Below are 16,235 nucleotides of genomic sequence, written 5' to 3'. Positions count from 1 at the left end.
TGCTTGGTCTTATAAACCCACTTGCAGCCAATTGCATTCTTGTCTTTAGGCAAAGGCACCAATTCCCATGTAGCATTTACTTCCAAGGCATCCATTTCTTCATCCATGGCTTTCTCCCATTTTTCATTTCCCATGGCTTGCTCAAAAGAAGTGGGTTCTGGTTCCTGTATCACTTTGACCATATAGGCATAGTGAATGGCTGTAAATCCATCATATTTCAACCTATCCACAGGATACCTAACCCTGGTAGACCTGCATAAAATAGGCTCACTTCTAGGTGCTCTCAAAACATCCCTGGTCTTCCTTACTCCAAGTGTAACAATAGAAGGAATACCCAACTCATCATCAATGCTCTGTTCTGAGCCACTGGATTCACCATCCACATAAGAGTGACCTGCATTCACATCAAACATGGGCTGATCTACCTTCTCTTTTCCTTTTCGTGATACCTGCGTACCACTATCTGCATTGCTTTGAGGAGATTCTCCTGATCTCAATCTGCGTGTCCATGGTGAAGTATGTGAACCACTGCTAGAGGACACTGCAGGTCCACTGATATTTTGTGATTGTTTCTATGAATTCTGTTCAGCATTACCATTTTGTGCATCTACATCAATCATCACATTTATTGGTTTATACCAGCTGCTCATCTCATAAAAAACAACATCTCTTTATGTGAATTCTGTGCAGCATTACCATTTTGTGCATCTACATCAATCATCACATTTACTGGTTTATACCAGCTGCTCATCTCATCAAAAACAACATCTCTACTCATTGTAAACTTACGAGTAGAAGGGTTATAGCATCTATACTCTTTCTGCTATAGAGAATAACCAATAAAGATGCACTTCTCAGCTTTTGGACCAACTTGGACTTCAACTCATCTGGCACATGGACATAGGCAATGCAACCAAAAATTTTCAAATGAGAAATGTCTGGTTTTCTACAGTATACATCTCCTCTGGCATCATGCCATGTATTGCTGCAGTGGGAGTCCTGTTCATTATGTAAACTGCTGTAGCAACTGGTTCAGCCCAATAATAATCTGGTAGGTCTTTTTCATTTAGCATGGCCCAAGATACCTCTCCAATATGCCTGTTTTTCCTTCTGCAAGTCCATTTTGCTGTGGGATATGACTGCATGAATATTGCTGCTTTATGCCATGCTCCTGCAGGAACCTTGCAAACTCATTTGAGAGGTACTCTCCCCCTCCATTTGACCTTAGGCATTTTATTTGCAGGCCTGTTTCTTTTTCAACCATAGCTTTAAAAGCTTTGAAGTGCCCAAACACTTCACTTTTCTTTTTCATAAAATACACCCAAAGTTTCTGCTGAAGTCATCAATAAATGTGACAAAATTGTGATCACCTTCAATAGATGCAGCTTTAGTAGTCCACACATCAGAGTGGATTAATTCCAATGGCTTTTTACTCTCTTGAACATGCCTAGGAAATGGTTTCCTTGCTTGTTTTCCAAATTGATAGGCTTCACAAACCTTATGCATTTCTTCAACCTTGAATCTAGGCAATCCTGCAACAATATTTTGGGCTTGCATTGATTTGAGTCGCTGTATATTAACATGACCAATGCGTTTATGCCAGATATCAATATCTGCAACTACACCAATCCCATGTGCAAACATTGCTGCACTCAATTCAGGCATGTCCGCATCCAACGTGCTCAACCATTTGACCAACAGAAACCAGGTTCTTGGTGATGTTCGGCATATGAAATACATCAGACAGGTATTTCTTTTACCCATCCTGCATAGACAAAGGAATTTTACCAATCTGCACAATAGGATGTGCAGTATCATCACCAGTCTCCACAAATCTTGGTTTTTTCATTTTCCTTGCATCTTGCATCCACTCTGCATGATTTGTCATGTGGTTTGATCCACTTGAGTCAACATACCACACATCATTTCATTCTTCTGCACTTGTCACAGAATTGGTCATGTGCTGCATCATAAATAGATGCTCATTTCTGTCATCACCCTGTCTACTAGAAGATGCATAATTGCCTTGCTGCAATTTTCCATTCATAATGTCATTCTGCTTTTTGTAGCAGTCCTTAGCCATATGACCCATTTTACCACAGTAGTAGCATTCAACATTATTGTTTGCATTTTGGCCTCTCTGCCATCCACCACGACCTCTTTGGCTCCCCCTACCTCTAGAGTTACCACGTCCTCCTCCATGGGACTAGTTTTCTTGAGTTTGTTGCATGTTTTGATTTCTACCACGGCTTGCAGATTGGCCTTCTCTTCCTCTGCCTCTACCTCTTCCAGCATTTGTGTAGAAGATAGTTTCTTTTGAAGTTCCTCCTGAAGAAGATGCACCCCCATTTCTCTGCTCTTCAGAAATTAGAAGAGCAAACAACTCTTCAAAATTAGGAAATTTTTCATGAAGTGCAATGGATGTCCGAAACTGTGCATAATCCTTTCCTAGACCATTCAAGGTCACAGAAACTAGATCATCATCTTCCACTGGCGACCCAATGGAAGCAAGTGCATCTGCAATTTTCTTCACCTTCATGTGGTAGTCATTGATACTCAAATTTTCTCTCTGCACATTATGCAACTCCTGTTTGAGCTGCATTTTCTTAGCTTGCATATTTGTGCTGTACATTTTTGCCAAAGTATCCGATGCCTCCTTTAGCGTACTTGCATCCTGAATATGCACAATCATAGAGTCCGAAATACTGATAGATAGCCAGTACATAACTTTTCTAGCTCTCTCATGCCATCCTTTAAATGCCTGCATTTCCTATTGATTGGGAACATTAGGAAGAATTGGTTCTTCTTCATTTCCTGTAATGAACTCCCAATAGCCTTTTCCCATAAGGAAATTCGTCATTCTAAACTTCCATGCCTGGAAGTTGTTCTTGTCAAGCTTTTCTGTGACAATCTGTGAAAGAGAATCAGATGCCATTACAGAACACTACAAAATATTCTGTCACTACGAAAAACACAGCTTTTGCCTCACACAGGCAGATCTGCAAAACTGACGAAAGTGGTATTTGACCACACAGTCACTTCCTAGTGACGATTTTGCATCAACAGGCAATAAGCATGACCCTGCAACTGCCAATATCTCTGCACACAGGCATACGATGCAATTTCTACAGCAACTTTTCACCGACTAGCCAAGCAGTGGTCGCACAGCAAAAACAAGGCCTTTTTCTGAGTGCCTGCGAAGAACTTCTGCCTTCAAAACAGGCCCCAAAATGGCCTCGAATCATATACTGCGCTCTCGCCACACTGCGTGTTGAGATATCGAGCTCCACTTGCGATATGCTAGGGTGACCGTTGTGTATTTATGTCATCGACTTGTTAGCTGGAGATGTGGTTGGTACACTGCCCATGAATAATAGCTGGATGACAGCTATCCTTATCTACTCTAGTTTGTGGCTCAGTTAGTATGCCACCTTAGTTAGTTGAGTTTGGTTTGAGACCCACATATTTTCTTTGTACTTGAGTTCTTTTGGCTTTCACAACTAAGAAGAGGAAAATTGTTTTCAGCCTCCACCTTTGTGTGTATTCCCCCATTGTGCATGTGAGAAATCCGCAAGTGAGACTCCTTCCCTCTCTCCCACTATCTTCACATGGTATCAGAGCCTTGTTCGTGGTAAGGAGCTCAAGAAAGCAAACCAAGTTCGCGGTGTCCTGGTAAGAGGACCAGTGTTGCTTTCCTATTTCGAGTTTGGGAGTAAATCTCTGTAGGTAGCACAGCCAAAAGTGCAAGAGTGCATTGTCTCAGATTGAGATGCCCTTCGCGGTGTGGCGAAGCCCTCAGTGACTTTATTTTTCTGATTCGAGGCCATCTCGGGGCCCGTTTTGAAGGCAGAAGTTCTTCGCAGGCACTTAGAAAAAGGCCCTGTTTTGGCTATGCGACCACTGCTCGGCTAGTCGGTGAAAAGTTGCCGTAGAAATTGCATCGTATGCCTATGTGCAGAGATATTGGGAGTTGCAGATTCATGCTTGTTGCCTGTTGATGCAAAATCGTCACTAGGAAGTGACTGTGTGGTGAAATACCACTTTCGTCAGTTTTGCATATCTGCCCATGTGAGGCAAAAGCTCTGTTTTTTGCAGTGATAGAATATGTTGCGGTGTTCTGAAATGGCATCTGATTCTCTTTCACAGATTGTCACTGAAAAGCTTGACAAGAACAACTTCCAGGCATGGAAGTTTAGAATGACGAATTTCCTTATGGGAAAAGGCTATTGGGAGTTCATTACAGGAAATGAAGAAGAACCTGTTCTTCCCAATGTTCCCAATCAATAGGAAATGCAGGCATTTAAAGGATGGCATGAGAGAGCCAGGAAAGTCATGTACTGGCTTCCTACCAGTATTTCGGACTCCATGATTGTGCATATTCAGGATGCAAGTACGCCAAAGGAGGCATGGGATACTTTGGCAAAAATGTACAGCACAAATACGCAAGCCAGGAAAATGCAGCTCAAGCAAGAGCTGCACAATGTGCAGAGAGAAAATATGAGCATCAATGACTACCACATGAAGGTGAAGAAAATTGCGGATGCACTTGCTTCCATTGGGTCGCCAGTGGATGATGACGATTTAGTTTCTGTGACCTTGAATGGTCTAGGAAAGGATTATGCACAATTCCGGACATCCATTGCCGTTCATGAAAAATTTCCTGATTTTGAGGAGTTGATTGCTCTTCTAATTTCTGAAGAGCAGAGAAATGGTGGTGCATCTTCTTCAGCAGGAACTTCAAAAGAAACTATCTTCTACTCAAATGCTGGCAGAGGTAGAGGCAGAGGTAGAGGAGGCCGATCTGCAGGCCATGGTAGAAATCAGAATATGCAGCAAATGCAAGAAAACCAGTCCTATGCAGGAGGACGTGGTAACTCTAGAGGCAGGGGGAGCCAAAGAGGTCGTGGTGGATGGCAGAGAGGCCAAAATGCAAACAGCAATGTTGAATGCTACTACTGTGGTAAAATGGGGCATATGGTTAAAGACTGCTACAAAAAGCAAAATGACATTATGAATGGAAAATTGCAGCAAGGCAATTATGCATCCTCTAGTAGACAGGGTGATGACAGAAATGAGCATTTGTTTATGGTGCAGCATATGACAAATTCTGTGACAAGTGCAGAAGAAAGCAATGATGTGTGGTATGTTGACCCAAGTGCGTCAAACCACATGACAGGTCATGCTGAATGGATGCAAGATGCAAGGAAAATGGAAAAACCAGGATTTGTGGAGACTGGTGATGATACTGCACATCCTATTGTGCAGATTGGCAAAATTCCTTTGTCTATGCAGGATGGGAAAAAGAAATACTTGTCTGATGTATTTCATGTCCCGAACATCACCAAGAACCTGGTTTCTGTTGGTCAGATGGTTGAGCAGGGCTTGCAGGTCAGATTTAATCCTCATGGATGCTTTGTTGAGGATATGAAAAATAATGGTCGCTTGATAGCAAAAGGAAAGAAGAAGGGCAGGATGTTTACGTTGGATGCGGACATGCCTGAATTGAGTGTAGCAATGTTTGCACATGGGACCGGTGTAGTTGCAGATATTGATATCTGGCACAAATGCATTGGTCATGTTAATATACAGCAACTTAAATCGATGCAAGGCCAAAATATTGTTGCAGGATTGCCTAAATTTAAGGTTGCAGAAATGCACAAGGTTTGTGAAGCCTATCAATTTGGGAAATAGGCAAGGAAACCTTTTCCTAGGCATGTTCAAGAGAGTAAAAAGCCATTGGAATTAATCCACTCTGATGTGTGGACTACTAAAGCTGCATCTATTGGTGGCTGTCACTATTTTGTCACATTTATTGATGACTTCAGCAGAAAACTTTGGGTGTATTTTATGAAAAAGAAAAGTGAAGTGTTTGGGCACTTCAAAGCTTTCAAAGCTATGGTTGAAAAAGAAACAGGCTTGCAAATAAAATGCCTAAGGTCAGATGGAGGGGGAGAGTACCTCTCAAATGAGTTTGCAAGGTTCTTGTAGGAGCATGGTATAAAGCAGCAATATTCATGCAGTCATACCCCACAGCAAAATGGAATTGCAGAAAGGAAAAACAGGCATATTGGAGAGGTATCTCGGGCTATGCTAAATGAAAAAGATCTACCAGATTATTATTGGGCTGAAGCAGTTGCTACAGCAGTTTATATAATGAATAGGACTCCCACTGCAACAATACATGGCATGACGCCAGAGGAGATGTATACTAGTAGGAAACCAGATATTTCTCATTTGAAAATTTTTGGTTGCATTGCCTATGTCCATGTGCCAGATGAGTTGAGGTCCAAGTTGGATCCAAAAGCTAAGAAGTGCGTCTTTATTGGTTATTCTCTGCAGTAGAAAGGGTATAGATGCTATAACCCGTCTACTCGTAAGTTTACAATGAGCAGAGATGTTGTTTTTGATGAGATGAGCAGCTGGTATAAACCAGTAAATGTGATGATTGATGTAGATGCACAAAATGGTAATGCTGCACAGAATTCACAGCAGCAATCACAAAATATCAGTGGACCTGCAGTGTCGTCTAGCAGTGTTCACATACTTCACCATGGACAGGCAGATTGAGATCAGGAGAATCTCCTCAAAGCAATGCAGAGAGTGGTATGCAGGTATCACGAAAAGGAAAAGAGAAGGTAGATCAGCCCATGTTTGATGTGAATGCAAGTCACTCTTGTGTGGATGGTGAATCCAGTGGCTCAGAACAGAGCATTGATGATGAGTTGGGTATTCCTTCTGTTGTGACTCTGGAGTAAGGAAGACCAGGGATGTTTTGAGAGCACCTGGAAGTGAGCCTATTTTGCGCAGGTCTACCAGGATTAGGTATCCTGTGGATAGGCTGAAATATGATGGATTTACAGCCATTCACTATGCCTATATGGTCAAAGTGATACAGGAACCAGAACCCACTTTTTTTGAGAAAGCCATGGGAAATGAAAAATGGGAGAAAGCCATGGATGAAGAAATGGATGCCTTGGATGCAAATGCTACATGGGAATTGGTACCTTTGCCTAAAGACAAGAATGCAATTGGCTGTAAGTGGGTTTATAAGATCAAGCACAATGCAGATGGTTCTGTGAATAGATACAAGGCAAGATTAGTTGTCAAGGGGTATGCACAGACATATGGCATTGATTATGAAGAAACTTTCAGCCCGGTTGCAAGGATGGCAACCGTAAGAGCAACCATTGCTATGGCCACATCAAAGGGATGGTCTTTACATCAGATGGATGTAAAGAATGCCTTCTTGCATGGTGATTTGCAAGAAGAGGTCTTTATGGAGCACCCAGCAGGTGATGTTCATGCTATTCATCCTGAGTTTGTTTGCAGGTTAAAGAAAGCCTTGTATGGCTTGAAGTAAGCACCTAGAGCATGGTCTGACAAGATAGGACAGTATCTTGTCACTATTGGCTTTCAGATTTCCAAGGCAAATTTCCCACTCTATGTGAGAAAAACAGAGAAAGGTATTATGCTGCTTGTCATTTATGTTGATGATTTGATCATCACAGGTGATAGTGATGAAGATATCCTTCATGTGAAAATGCTATTGAGGCAGAAGTTTGTGATGAAGGATTTGGGAGAGCTCTTGCAGAGGCAGTTTCTTGGGCATTGAGGTGATTAGATCACCAAGTGGGATACAGCTCTTGCAGAGGCAGTATGAATTGGACATGCTGTCCAAATATGGGATGATAGGTTGTAAGCCTATTTCAGTTCCTTTGGAGCAGAATGTGAAGCTGAGCGCAGATGCAGGTGAGCTTCTGGAAGAACCTACTATGTACAGACGCATAGTAGGAAGTTTGATTTACATGACTATTACCAGGCCAGATTTGAGCTATGCTGTTGGGTTGGTAAGTCAGTTTATGCACGCTCCAAGGAAACTGCATTTGGATGCGGCTAGACGCATACTCAGGTATGTGAAGTCCACATTGCAGTATGGACTATTTTATGAGGCTGGGGTTCAGATACAGTTGCATGGATACACTGATGCTTATTGGGCTGGTAGTATTTCTGATAGACGATCTACCAGTGGATATGTGTTCTCTTTTGGGAGTGCTGCAGTCACTTGGAGCATCAAGAAATAGCCTACAGTTGCCTTGTCAAGCACAGAGGCTGAGTACAGGGGTGCAGCAATGGCTGCATGTGAGGTAGCTTGGTTGCATAAGCTACTCTATGATATGCAACAGATGGGCCAGTTGTCATTTATTGTGACAACATGAGTAGCATACACTTGGCAAAGAATCCAGTCTTTCATGCTATAACAAAGCACATTGAGGTGCATTATCACTATGTGCAGGAGAAGGTTTTACTAGGTCTGATTGATCTAGTTTATATCAGCACAGAGGATCAGGTAGCTGACATATTCACGAAAGCATTGGGCACAGAGAAGCTGCGCAAGTTCAGAGACCTGCTTGGTGTGCAAGAATTGGGATTGAGCTCGAGGGGGAGTGTTGAGATATCGAGCTCCACTCGCGATATGCCAGGGTGACCGTTGTGTATTTATGTCACCGACTTGTTAGCTGGAGATGCGGTTGGTACACCGCCCACGAGCTGGATGACAGCTATCCTTATCTACTCTAGTTTGTGGCTCAGTTAGTATGCCACCTTAGTTAGTTGAGTTTGGTTTGAGACCCACATATAGGGTTCTTCTATTTTCTTTGTACTTGAGTTCTTTTGGCTTTCACAACTAAGAAGACGAAAACTATTTTCAGCCTCCACCTTTGTGTGTATTCCCCCATTGTGCATGTGAGAAAGCTGCAAGTGAGACTACTTCCCTCTCTCCCACTATCTTCACACCGCGAAGGACGTCTCAATTTGAGACAGTGCACTCTTGCACTTCTGGCTGTGCTACCTGCAGAGATTTGCTCCTAAACTCAAAATAGGAAAGTAACACTGGTCCTCTTACCAGGACACCGCAAACTTGGTTTGCTTTCTTGAGCTCCTTACCACGAACAAGGCTCTGATACCATGTGAAGATAGTGGGAGAGAGGGAAGGAGTCTCACTTGCAGCTTTCTCGCATACACAATGGGGGAATACACACACAGGTGGAGGCACAAAATAGTTTTCCTCTTCTTAGTTGTGAAAGCCAAAAGAACTCAAGTACAAAGAAATAGAAGAACCCTATATGTGGGTCTCAAACCAAACTCAACTAAGGTGGCATACTAACTGAGCCACAAACTAGAGTAGATAAGGATAGTTGTCATCCAGCTATTATTCATGGGTGGTGTACCAACCACATTTGCACCTAACAAGTTAGTGACATAAATGCACAACAGTCACCCTGGCATATCACGAGTGGAGCTTAACATCTCAACAACTGGGACATATTGTGTCATCCGAGGGCATCAAAAGCCTAACCCTGAGAAGGTAGAAGCTATCCTCAAGCTCTCCCTTGCCAGCAACCAAATGTCAGGTACGCACATTTGTCAATCTAGCAGGATACTATCACTACTTCATTGATCAATATGCTGCTTTGATGTGACCTATGACTATGCTATTAAAAGATGGGTTTGATTTCTCTTGGGATGAGGATTGTGATCATGGGATTGTACAAATCAAGAGTGCTCTGGCTTTAGAACCCATTTTATGCAATCCTGATTGGTCAAATACTTTCTATATCAATCTTGGGTTTGGTGAGCACACTCTAGCGGGTATTCTTCTCTAGTAAGGGGAGGATCGGTTCATGTATCCCGTTCGATTTGCTTCCCAACAATTGCTCGAAAGTGAATGATGCTACTCTGAGGCTGACAAGGATGCCTTGTCTTTGGTGTTCTGCAATGAGAAATTTAAGCATTATGTGGTTCAGTACGAGACCACGAATCAGACGTGGATTCAAAATCTGGAGACTTAACTCGCGAATAAGAAATTGCTGAGTCTGAAATGGCAGAGAAGTTCATCACCAGGGTGAAGAATCTATGCAATCAGGTGACTATGATTGGCATCACCATCACCAATGAGAATCTAGCACAAAAGTGCATACGGATTCTCCCACCAAAGTACGATGATCTTGTTACGACGTTGAATACACAAAACAAAAGTCCTCCCCTCAACTTTGAGGATTTCAGTGCAATGCTTTTGGAGGAGGAGATGCATCAAAAGATGAGGACTGGAGAAGATTTGGCATTTTGGACTAGAAGGTAAGGGTAAGGACTCTGGTAACCCATCATCTTCTGATGATAAAAAGAGAAAGAAGAAGATCAAGTGCTTCTATTGCAACAAGGCAGTGCACAAGCAGAATGAGTGCCAAAAGAGGATTGCAGATGAGAAGAACAGAGTAAAGAAAGAGTCCAGCAACAGCGCGCAGGTAGTACCAGTAGAGTTGTTCATTGCAATTGAGGAGATTTACATAGAGGCAGTTCATGTACCTACGGATTGGATTTGACAGTGGTGCATCGCACCACATGACTAGTTGGAAGGATTGGTATACCTCTCTACAGCCGGTAGGGAATGACATCCTAGTAGCAGTCGGCAATGATGCAAAATGTCCAGCAAAAGAAAAAGGTACGATTGCTCTCAAGATGAGGACTGGAGAAGATTCGACTTTCTCAGCTGGATCAAAGAAAGGTAAGGGTAAGGACTCTGGTAACCCATCTTCTTCTAATGATAAAAAGAGAAAGAAGAAGATCAAGTGCTTCTATTGCAACAAGGCAGGGCACAAGCAGAATGAGTGCCGGAAGAAGATTGCAGATGAGAACGGAGTAAAGAAAGAGTCCAGCAACACCACGTAGGCAGTACCAGTAGAGCTGTTCGTAGCAATTGAGGAGATTTGCACAGAAGAAGTTCATGTACCTGTGGATGAACCTTGGATTATTGACAATGGTGCATCACTCCACATGACCAGTCAGAAGGATTGGTATACCTCTCTACATCCGGTATGGAATGACATCCTGGTAACAGTCGGCAATGATGCAAAATGTCCAGCAAAAGGAAAAGGTACGATTACTCTCAAGTCAGATGGAGTTGTAAAATAGTTTTTCAATGTTCTTTATGTGCCAGATATCAAGAGGAACTTGTTGTCCATTTCTGCGATCATGAATTGGGACCTCAAAGTTCACTTCAATAAGAATGGTGCACAGATTTTGGATCTTCAAGGGAAGGTCATTGGTAAAGGTACACGGCGCAACATCTACAAACTCTCATCTTTTAGTGCTCAAGTAGATGTGAGCAACACTAAGCTGTGGCATGAGAGGTTTGGTCATCTAAACCTTAGTTCTTTGAAGGAGATGCATAAAAGTGGAATGATTGCAGACCTACCAGAAATTACAGATTTGCCCAATGTATGTGAAGCTTGCATGATGGGCAAGCAACATCGACAGCCCTTTCCTAAAGAGGCCAGTAGGGCAAAGGCTCCTCTAGAATGTTCACATAGACCTCTGCGAAAAGATGGAGATGGAAGCTTTGGGTGGTTCCTACTACTTCATGACGTTGATCAACGACTACAGTAGAAGGATATGGATATACTTCCTCAAGACTAAAGATGAGGCTTTTAGTAAGTTCAAAGAATGGCATGTAATGGTCGAGAAAGAAATGGGGAGGAAGGTGAAGAAGTTGAGATCAGACAGAGGTGGAGAGTTCACATCAAGTGAATTCAAAAGTTATTGCAAAAGTCACCGGATCAAGAGGCAGAAACCCCCGCCACATACATCACAGCAAAATGGAGTAGCAGAGCGCAAGATGCGCATCATCTATGAAATGGGCAGGAGTATAATGAAAGGGAAATATTTGCCAAAGACTTTCTGGGCTGAAGCATGTAACGTGGCAGTTTACATTCTGAATCGTAGCTACACGAATGCTATGAATGGGATGACTCCACTACATGCCTTTTCTGGTAAGAAACCTTCAGCTACACATTTTAGAGTTTTTGGATGTGACTATTTTGTGCATGTCCCTGATGCTAACAAGACCAAATGGGAACCGAAGAGCCAGAAGTGTATTTTCTTGGGCTACAGTGAAGAGGTGAAGGGTTACCGTCTCTATAATCCTATTACCAAGAAGGTAATAGTAAGTTGCGATGTGGTCTTCTCAGAATAGCCACATCAATTGGAGGAGGATGCTTCCTTCCTAGACAACTAGGACCAGGATATCCATCCAGTACAACCACCAATAGTAGACCAAACTCCCCCAATGGCGCTTGGGAGGATTCAAGATAAAGAAGAGGAAGAAGAGCCTGTAGAACCACAATGGCAATGGCCATTCCCAAAGTGGGTAAAGCAGCTTTTGGATGGCAGAGAACCTCCAGCCATTGGAGAGAAAACATCCGGAACACTGCCGGTCCAAGAGATTAGAGGAGCAAAGAGGGGCAAAGGAACACTTGGACAACTACGCTTTGATGACAGAGGTGATTCATGCTGAAGAACCCAAGTGTCTTGAAGAGGCACAAGGTGATGATAGGTGGATGGAGGCTATGCAGTCAGAATATGGCTCCATAATGAAGAACAACACTTGGGACCTTGTGGATCGACCACCAAAATGCAAGGTAATTGGCACCATGTGGGTGTACAAGACCAAGTACAAGTCCGACGGCATGCTCGGGGGGGTCACTCATCATATGTAACCCTATCACGTGAGTTCAACAGAAGGATATTTTTTATTTCTAAAATTTACAGAAATAAATATACATAAGGGACTATTTAAAATAGTTTTGGAAAAAATTTACAGATTTGTATAGAAAAGGGGTACATTTTATTAATAAAAATTTTACAGATAAGGGATTTTAGAAATATGCCTTGAACGCACGTGGTATAGAGGGTTTATACATAGTGACCCCCCCGAGACGGCATGTTGGATAAGTACAAGGCTCGGCTCATGGCAAAAGGATTCCACAGGCACATGGTTTTGATTATCAAGATACTTTTGCTCCCATAGCTCAACTAACCACAATTGGTAGTGTTTTGGCTTTAGTAACATAGAAAAGTTGGCCCGTGTTTCAGATGGATGTAAAATCCGCCTTTCTGAATGGAGATCTCAAGGAGGAGGTATATGTGGAACAATCACCAGGTTTTGTGATCCCTGGTTCAGAAGGTAAAGTTTGTAAACTGAATAAGACACTCTATGGGCTGAAACAGGCCCCACGAGCATGGTACTAGCAGACTGATGCCTACTTTCTGCAAAATGGGTTCAGGAGGAGCCCATCTAATGCAAATTTGTATATCTACAGAGAAGGAGGCACGTGTATGATCGTGGTCCTTTATGTGGACGACCTTGTCATAATAGGGAACCATGAAGAAAAGATCTCGCAGACAAAGCAGTTGCTAGGAAGAGAGTTTGAAATGATAGACCTCGGACTGATGCATTTATGTTTGGGGATTGAAGTTTAGCAAGAGCCAAAATAGATCTTCATCTCACAGCTAAAGTATACTGGAGAGATACTGAAGGCATTTGGCATGGCTGAGTGCAAGACAGTTGGCACCCCTATGGAGGTTGACGTGAAGCTCTCAAACGAGGATTCATCACCACTGGTGGACGAGGCGAAGTACAGAAGGCTTGTGGGCAGTTTGATTTACTTGTGCATGCAACCGGACATCAGCTTTGCGACTGGTGTACTAAGCAGGTTTTCTAATAAGCCCCGGGAGAACCATTGGAGGGCAGGGATGGAGGTGCTGAAATACATCAAAGGCATGCTTGATTATGGCATCACCTATACCAAGGGCAACATCTTGACTGAATTCTATGACTCGGATTGGGTAGGAGACGTGGACAACAGGAGATCAGTGACAGGTTACTATTTCTGTTTTGGATCTGGAGCTGTGTCATGGGTCAGCAAGAAGCAAACCTATAGTTGCTCTTTCTTCGACCAAGGCTGAGTACAAATTAGCATGTTTTGCTTCTTGTGGGGCAGTGTGGTTGAGGAGGATTTTAGGGGACATGGGTGCAATACAGAATAAGCCTACACAGTTATCATGTGACAATCAGAGTTGCATGGCAATTGCAAAGAACCCTGTGTTCCATGCTCACACAAAACACATTGAGATTCAATATCACTTTGTACGTGAGCTCATCATGGATGGAGAGGTCGACTTGGTGTACTGTCCGACTACAGAGAATGCTGCGGACATCTTCACTAAGGCTCTTGGAAGAGACTTGCTGGAGAGGCATCTTCATCGACTTGGCATTGGGCCGAAAAAGTAAGTTCACTTGTGGGTGGACATTGAGGGGGCGGTGTTAGATATCAATGCTCCACTCTCGTGTAACTATGTGGGAACTAGCTAACTCTACTTGTAACCCCCCCATATGAGGAGAAGGTATTTGAGTAGCTCGGTTATCTGGTAGGTCCTGGTTTGGACACCAGATGGGGGCCATGTGTGGCCTGATGGCTGGATGACTTCAGATAGAGTTGGCACACTACCAACTAGGCTACATGCAAGTGCGGGAAGGCATCCCATGACTGACCACCCTGAGGGTAGATGGAGCATTTCTTGGAACAGCCCACTCTCGGGTTGTGGGGCCTATTTAGAGTGGGTCGAACAGGGACCATAGGTTAGTTGCTCTATTCTACACCGCGGTTCTATTGTGTGGTCAGTGGCATATTTCGGGACCGAGTCGGCCATTTTGGGTAGACTAGGTCGGTCTTCCAATTGGGTCTAATTGACTACGACTGGTGGCTATATAAGAGCAAGCCTGTGAAGCCCATTATCATCACTGGCTATAGCAACCCTGATTCCATAGCATCCAGCCTCCGTCCTCTACTGTTTCTAGCATGCCATCGAAGCTTCTCACACGGGAGCGCACAACTAGGAGGCAGTGCCATCTATTGTATCAGTTTTATAATAGTCAAATTTTTTATTCTCCATACTATTTGCTTTTCTCTCTTCCATACGAGATCCTGTTATCTGTTGAGCATAGACATTGTATTATTTTCTTACACTTCTAGCATCTATTATCCAGCATCCATGGGACAAATAGAGTGGACAAATGGCCTCCTTTGTAAATCCATGGCCAAAATGGCCACAGGGTACAGGAGCCAGTGGGATCAGCAGGTCATTGAAGCCGTGTGGGCTTACAACATCACCATAAAATGTCCATAGGTCACACTCCTTTTGAGTTGGTGTGCGGTACTGAGGCAATTTTACCACTAGAGATAGAGATTCTGGCCTTGAGATTAGCACAAGAATAGAGGATGACAGAAGACGACCATGCAGAGGCCAGTGTCAAAGTGCAGATTGTACTAGCCTAGTGCACACAAGATCAGCATAGGAACTAAGGAGGCTCAAACCACACTAAGTAAGACATGAGAGGGAGATAGCAAATCTATATCTCTTGGAATAGGTGTTCAACAATACATGATAGGCTTCTTATATAGAGAGAGCCTTTAGAATAGTTAAACCATGTGGGATCCTCTCATCCACATCTCTCCTTGTGGATATCCTCAATCCACATCTCCACATCATGTAGTCCACATCTTAGGGTGGCTACTTTGATTCTTTCCTTAGCACATACCTTAGCCCTTTAATCTATGTGCTCATGGCACCATATCTCTCAACACCTCCCCTTGGTGCCATGATCCTTTGGCTACTGCAAGGTGGTCAGATGTGAGTTATATTCCATCACTTCCCCTTAGTGCTTGCATTGCTACTTAAGGTGGTAAAGTGTGGCTTTTACATGTCAATACCTCCCCTAGGTGCTTTCATAACTACTCTCAAGTGGTCAGGTTTGATTTACAAAATATAGGCAAGGTTGGCAAGGTATTTGTTTCTCAATACATTCCATTGATGTCACCTTTTGGCTCATGGCTTAATGACGATGGTGTTTGCTTCTTTGCTTGATGTAGCTGGTTGCATGATGCTTTGTTCTTCCATGTGCCTTAATGCTTTCTGTGTGGATGCCATGCTCTATGCTATGGTCATCTCATACACTTGTGCTTTTGGCATGCTTATGACAATGATGTGTGCATTCATGCGTCGCTTTTCCATTCGTTGCAAAGGTCTTACCAATTGATTTCTTTCAATATTGGCAGTGTCTAATTGCATACAATGATTCTGACTTGACAAGAATGTAGAGCTTGAAAAGACGATCACTTTTCCCTTTTGGAGCATGTACAAATTCTTCTTGGATTGGAAGTTATGGCTTGTCGAAGCTTTTGTGAAGAAGAGGGGGTCTTGATGATGTGGCACAGGGACTCACATGCTAAATTCCATACTGTGCTTAGCAAGAGGCTCTATGTGCTTAGGTGGCACTATGGTGACCTTTGAACCCAACTTGGTTAAACCCAAGGTTTACACAAACTTTACCATAGTTTAAC

This window comes from Dipteris shenzhenensis, chromosome 9, assembly GCF_047967505.1.
Source record: "Dipteris shenzhenensis isolate YYH24624 ecotype China chromosome 9, Dip_SZ_1.0, whole genome shotgun sequence".
NCBI classification, from domain to species: Eukaryota; Viridiplantae; Streptophyta; class Polypodiopsida; order Gleicheniales; family Dipteridaceae; genus Dipteris; species Dipteris shenzhenensis.
The sequence above is the reverse complement of the archived record's forward strand: the minus strand, read 5'-3'. Positions refer to the sequence as shown.